Consider the following 7500-nt stretch of genomic DNA (forward strand, 5'->3'; position numbering starts at 1 on the left):
TGTAAAAAATTTATATATATACATATATAAATGTTATTTCTTTCATATTATCATAATTTTAAGTAATTTTAGTCAAGCTGCCAGATATATATATATATATATATATATATATATATAATATATACTATATATATATATATATATATATATATATATATATATATATATATATATATATCTGGCAGTTTGGATAAAATGACTTGAAATAGGTATAATATCACAGAAATAACATTTGAATATATGAAAGAGATCTAAAGGCATACGTTATTCATAAAATTGAATTTTGGATGTTATATTTTCTGCGCTCGTGAACTGCGTGAATAATAATTTGATCAACGCTAATGATGAGTGAATTAGAGATGAACAAGAGGCCATTTTCAACAAGAAAACGTTAGGAATGCGGCATACGACAGAGAAAATACCTTTTGAAATTGTCATGAAATCATTGGAAGAATAAGACATGCTGGGAGGAGGGGAAATAGCAGAACATTGGGATAACAGAACATTAGGAGTGTGAAAAGAGAAACCCCGTTTAATACTTTCATTTCGTATGCAAGAGAATGTTCGAAGCAAATGGTGTTGCATACTTAAATGGGGACCACGAAATTCCGCTGATAATGTTTTAATGTTTATTTTAATGTTTATGTTAATGTGTGTAGCAAGGTTTTTTCTTTTTTTGCTTAGATTGCGAACATAGGAAGGACTGTAGACTTTTTCTTTATTATGAAAGCGTTTTGTTATTTATTTCTCCTTCAAATTTAAATTTAAAATTTCTTATGTGTAAATAGAATGCTTCTCCGTGTCTCGTTGGAAACCAAAAACAAGAAAGGAACTTGAATATCGGCTTTAGCAGGATATCAGTACAAGATTCACGAAATTTCCCGTCCTTTCTTGTAGAGAATGTTTTCATTATAAATCATTTTATTATGTGTGTGCCGTTATGGGAATATACAAATGTTGGAAATGTAGGAGAATTTTATGAATGGTAGGTATTCGTATGCTAATTTTTTTTGTCATACATCAATTTATTAAATTAGTATATTAAATGAGGATGACAAGTATCAGCAGATATTATTTAACGATGGAATCTCTCTATGATATGTAACCACCAGATAAAAAAATTCTCTCAGACTTGTATTAAAACCTGAATTAATAACTTATCCTTCGAATGGTACCAAAGTGAAAACGAATTATGAAAAAAAACTCAAAAAAGGCAAAGCAAGACAATCTAGAAGGATTTCGGAGAAATGAACGATGACAGGAAACTGTAGCCATTGTTATTATTGCTGCTAAGACTTTATGACAACCATAAAATGCATATCTGGGTTATGGAAAACACCAGCAGAAATCAGTTTGACAAAGATTGCAATGTTTCACAACATACATACAATGTATCAGATTCTTGAAATACATTAACAACAAAACCAATAATGATGTCAATGCATATACTGTACACTAAAAATTTAGCCATTGCTTACATAACCCAAACTCCAAGATTTATTCATGATATCTAAAAAAAAAGAAGAAGAAGAAGAAGAAGGAGAAAAAAAAAACGCATTCTCTTAAAACAACAAGAAAGATCTTCAGAGATTCAGATATAAATATGGATAGATACAGAGGTGTGTGTATTCGTGTGTGTGTGTGTGTGTGCGTGTGTCTTGGCGGCCTATATTTGGGAAAAGGGGGACTCTGGGAGCAAGTCAGCTGATATTGGAAAGGGGAACTCTATCTGGCCAGGGGGCCTGTTCTTTGTAGTTGTGTTTGGAGATGGGAGTGTTACAGGACCATTGGCCCCCCGCCAAAAAAAAAAAAAAAAAAAAAAAACTAAAATAAGCATTCATGCAGATATACAGACAGACAGAGACAGATAGACAAACAAACAGATACACATAAACACACACATATATATGTATATGTATATGTATATATATATACTCTATATATATATATAGTATCTACTTTTATAATTTAATGATATATATATATTCTATATACGTATATTTCGATGGGTAAAATAATTGCCATTATGAGAATATACAAATGTAGGAAATGTGTGAGAATTTTATGAATGGTAGGTATTCGTATGCTAATTTTTTTGTCATATATCAATTTATTTAATTAGTATATTAAATGAGGATGACAAGTATCAGCAGATATTATTTAACGATGGAATCTCTCTATGATATGTAACCAACATATAAAAAAATATCTCTCAGACTTGTATCAAAACCTGAATTAATAACTTATCCTTCGAATAGTACCAAAGTGAAAACGAATTGTGAAAAAAAAACTAAAAAAAAAGGCAAAGCAAGACAATCTAGAAGGATTTCGGAGAAATGAATGATGAATAACCATCTTAAATTTACTTAGGTAAATTTGATCTCCAATAATTCATCTCCCGCTCTGTACCTTAGTTGAGGATGCTGGATCCAACCAAGTGTTAATGAAGACTTTAACTTTTTCCCCTAACAGTATTAGAGGTCTTAAGAAGCTTAGAGACCGTAGGGGAAGAATTACGGTAAAGATTAGATTGAGGTGGAGGCTTCAAGTACTCTTTCTTCTTCTTTTTTTTTTTTTTTGCTCGGTCATTCCCTCTTGTGTGTGTGTGTGTGTCTGTGTGTGAGTGAGCAAACCGAGTAGGCCTATTTAGGAGTAAAGAAGCCCAGGTATCTTAATATACAGAGCATAAAGATGTTTGCCTTTTTGTTTGTTTTGAAAGATATCAAGATGGCCTGATGTCATCTAATGACATTTTATGGCAGATTTCTTCTTCTTCGCCTCAAGTTGGCTACACCACCTCTTTTTCTACAGATATTCTTTTGGTCACTGCTTCTTCAAGATCAGCGTCAGGCTAGCTCTTTTCACGTTTCCTGTGGAAATCGGTGAACCTCGGATTCCATTTACGACCATGCTTAGGAATTCTCTTCGTTTCTGTATTTCGTAACGCCCGTCAGGCTTCCACTTCTCATATCTTGCTCTGCGAAAATCAGCAACTATCTGATGACACTGTTCAGTGACATTCTTTCCATCTACTCCCAGGCTGATGTTTTCATCGGTCCTGGGCTAGAAAAAGGCACTAGTAACAAACCTCGATGTTCCCCCCTACCCCACCTTCAAATCTCTCTCTCTCTCTCTCTCTCTCTCTCTCTCTCTCTCTCCCCATTCAATAAAAGGGAAATTGCGTTCTCCCCTTCTCTCGAAACTGGTTGGGCAAGAATCTCTCTCTCTCTCTCTCTCTCTCTCTCTCTCTCTCAGGGATTCCTTTATTTTTCATCAGTAACTCGTTCGTTGCAGCATTTCTTAATATTCCATATACCTCATTAGCAAGACGACGTACAAAGTAAAACTGTAGATACGAAATGGGAGATTCACGTGAGGTATCGAACACGTACGAGACGGGATGATGAAAGAGGTTGCACATATCAATTTATGAAATAAGCTGTCGGTGTATTTCGGGGTTGTAGTGTAAAATGTATGAAATGTTAGGCTGTAAACGTGTATACTTGCTCGGGCTTATACACACACACACACACACGTGGATTTAGTTTGAACTATATGAACAGTGTGTATGTCCATGTTATTAATTGAAGCTTTCTTATAATAACGTGACTGCTCCTTCATTGTGGGGTAATCTTGTATTATGCTTAGGAAGCCTACAGTGTTTAGAAGCGAGTGTTTAGGTCCTTCTGACCTGTAAATCTTTCGTGAATAGAGGTTACAATAATGTCAGAATCATTTTTAATGATATTACAGTTCGTTACATTTTGCTGTCGGAATTTATATATATATATATATATATATATATATTATATATATATATATATATATATATATATATATATATATATCATATCATATTCATTTAACTTTCAGAAATGTTCTGTAACAAATAATAGAGAGAGAGAGAGAGAGATTGTGACAATTTCAAAAAAGGTTCGAAACCATCGGAAGATCTGTAACAGATAAGTCCAGATAGAGAGAGAGAAAGCGAGAGAATTTCGAAAAAGGCTCCGAAACCATCGGAAGATCTGTAGCAAATAATCCATTTTTTTGAGAGAGAGAGAGAGAGAGAGAGAGAGAGAGAGAGAGAGAGAGAGAGAGAGAGAGAATGTCTAAAAGAAAAAAAAAGGGCTTTACTCTGAATTTCAAAGTAAGAGCGGAAACTGCTTGCTTATTTAAAAAGGACATTTTTCGAGTCTGAAATACAGTGAATATAATGGATGCAACGTGCTTTTACCTTCTGCAATTTTTTTTCTGTTTTATTTATCTCTCTTCCTTAAAGCTGTAGTACAGCTTTAAGCGGTTAATCTCTCTAACGAACAAAGAATTTCGTCAGCGGGTTTTAGCGCAGTAGTACTAAAAATTTAGATTTCTGCTAAGCTTTGGGCTACGTGCAGGATAAGTTTCCGCTTATCTTGTTTCAATTTCAGCAAAATAATGTAAAACTGAAAGTAATTGTGAATAATATTCCTTTCCTGAAGAATATCGTAAAACATAAAAAATAATTGTAAATTATATCCTTCTGCAATAAAATAATGGAAAGCATGAAGAATAATTGTGAGTGATATTCTTTCCCAGAGAAATAACGTAAAATATTAAAGGTAATTGTAAATAATATTCATCTGCTATAAAATAATGGAAAACATAAAAAAATAATTGTAAATAACATCCCTCAGCAATGAAATAATGGAAAACTTTAAAAATAATTGTGAATAATATTCATGCGCTACAAAATAATGAAAACAATTAAAAATAATCATGAGTAATGTCCATTTGCAACAAAATAATGACAATAGTTAAAAATGATCATGGACAATATCGCTTTGCAACAAAATAATGAATATAATTAGAAATGATCGTGAATAATATCCCTTTGAAATAGAATAATGGGGAACATTGAAGATAATCGTGAATCATATTACTTTGCAACGAAATAACTAATATGATTAAAAATATTCGTAAATATATTCCTTTAAGATAAGATAATGAAACATTAAAAATAATTTGAATACTATAGAATAATGACAAGAATGAGAAATAATCTTAAATAATATACCTTTGTAATAATATAATGAAAAGGATTAAAAACACTCGTGAATAATATTTCTTTGCCAAAAAATAATATAAAAAGAATTGCAAGAAATTGTGAATAAAATCTACATTATCTACTTGCTATTTCACATCGAAATATCGTGAGATTTTCATAAGTAATTTTGATAAAGTCAGTAATTAAATTCTAAAAAGTGAGAAATGAATTGCATATTTAATAACAGCTATACTATAGCTGTATCTTTGTAAAATGGGAATAATGATTGCAGGAAAAAAGATAGAAATATTTACATGTCATATCAAGAACATTACCTACGGAATTGGCCATACAGAAGTAATCATTCTTGTACTTAAGTAAAAGGGAATAGTGATAAATATGTGGATGATTGCAAGAAAAAAAAAGAGAATTTGTTTACATATTATATCTGGAACATTATTTAGGAAATGAATATTGATTCCCTTTTGGAAAAGGTAATTTCTTTCAATCCAAAAATAATTGCAAGAAACAACTGGAGATGCATCCATTATATTTCTAGGTAACTTTAAGTGGAAGAAGATACGAGTAAAGTCATTATCGTTATGAAAAACATGGCTGGGCCGACGCGATAATGTTGGAAAACACTTTCGCCGAAAAGTTCGATAATTAAAACAACGAGTTTCCAATCTATCAGAAACTTGAGAGAAGTAAAGAACCGGTCAAGATGCGGCTGAGGAAAGCCCGCATGATCTCTCTCTCATGATGAGAGAGCGAGGTTTTGTTGCTGAAGTTTCACGAGAAGTGAATTATTTTTTGTTCATAGTTTCCCCTTAGTGTTGTTTGCTTGCATAGAAAACGGAATTCGGAAGAAGGTCGTGATTTGCTGTTAGGTGTATGAATATCTGAAGAAGAAAATAAGTAAAATTTCAATTTAATAAGGGAAAATGAATGGCCATTTTTTGAAGGCCACGTGATGGTAATGGTAAAGAGATGTTGTAATGATTAGTAAAAGAATTCATTGGAAATGCATATAGATAATCATAATATTTGATGAAATTATGGTTATAATTGAGAATATTAGTATTTGAAGTAACTAACACAAACCAAGAGAAATTTTACTAGGCAATTATTGTATCAGAAATGGCCGAGGAGTAAACAAAACATTAGCATCAGTTAAAAAAAAAAACGAAAAAAAGCCCAAGGGAAGGTAGCGCTTAAAATTCGTGGTATACAGCTAAGCGTTGCCATTACAAGTCTAATTAAAATGTGATCTGAAATGACCAAATATGGACTGATTACGGAAGAACGTCTACCCTTTATATAGGATTCTGTTCAGTTGGATAGTAAGGTAATACTGAAGAGGCTGATGAGAGCGTAACAGAAAGCAAATAAAGTCTTAATTAAAGAGAGGACAGAAAAGATGAAACGATTCATGCAAAGAGTATTAGATGACCCTACAAATTAGGAAGAATTTTGGATGTTTCCCAGATAGTGATCCCCAAAGGATTTTAACCTGGTATTTAGCAACCTTTGCGGCGGGTTTAGTACAAGCACGTTGGAGATGAACGTAAAAAAAAACATAAACAAAAGGCTCTAATTACCATAATGACCCCCTGGTGGTCTCTATCTCAGGAAGATCCAGAATTTTTAAAGAAAGGTCATATCCTCTGCTGTTGTTGTAGAGGTTATAATTCGTTTGGATGATAATCACCGTAGATAAAGCTATAATAATCTTAATAAGAGCTTACTCTTACTATACAGAGACGATGTGTACAGAAGATATAACCGTATCGTTCTGTGGGCATAAGCGGCTAACTGTATTTATGTAGGCGAAACCTTAATGATTAAATGTCATCAGTTAATCAGTTGCTCTGAAAACTGTTAAAGACAGTTAATTAAGGGACCATCAGAATTTAGCCGAACAGTCTCCCTATTTAAATTTTTTTTTTTTTTTTTTTTTTTTTTTTATCCCACGCCTTCTTACGTAATTCGCGTAGAAATAACAATTTCCCCCCAAACCCTTTCTTTCAACATCTTAATTAATCACAAACATTTAGAATTATTCATGTATCCGGAGAGAGGATTAATTATCTTTCTTTTTCACCTTGTTATTTTTTTTAGAGGGAACCTTTAATTAATCACTATGGCGCGAAGGCCCCTAAATGGAATTGTGTTAACGAAAACACAGTCTCAAATGGTACTGCCGTCTGATACGCGTTTTGCATACCAAAAGGCTCATTTAAAAGCTCCATAGGCCTACTCACACAAAGACGCGCGCATACAGAATACTCTATTTCTTACAGATAATTATAAGCTTTTACGGGCTGGTCTATGAGCAAGAGTTTGTGCTGCCAAAAAGCCATCTCAATAAAAAAAACATCAATAATGTTAGCTCAAATGGTATGATACATACTTTGCATAACAATAATTAAATTTTAAATTGCCGTAGGCCTACTCACATAGACACAGGGACA

At 32.7% G+C, this 7500-nt stretch overlaps 1 protein-coding gene across 1 annotated transcript in view; it reads right to left on the bottom strand.

Annotated features, from left to right (window-relative positions):
- LOC135207557 (uncharacterized) overlaps positions 1–7500 on the bottom strand; it is a 22112-nt gene that overhangs the window by 11028 nt on the left and 3584 nt on the right. The window lies entirely within an intron of this gene.

The sequence above is a fragment of the Macrobrachium nipponense genome, chromosome 32 (genome assembly GCF_015104395.2).
Source record: "Macrobrachium nipponense isolate FS-2020 chromosome 32, ASM1510439v2, whole genome shotgun sequence".
Lineage (NCBI taxonomy): Eukaryota > Metazoa > Arthropoda > Malacostraca > Decapoda > Palaemonidae > Macrobrachium > Macrobrachium nipponense.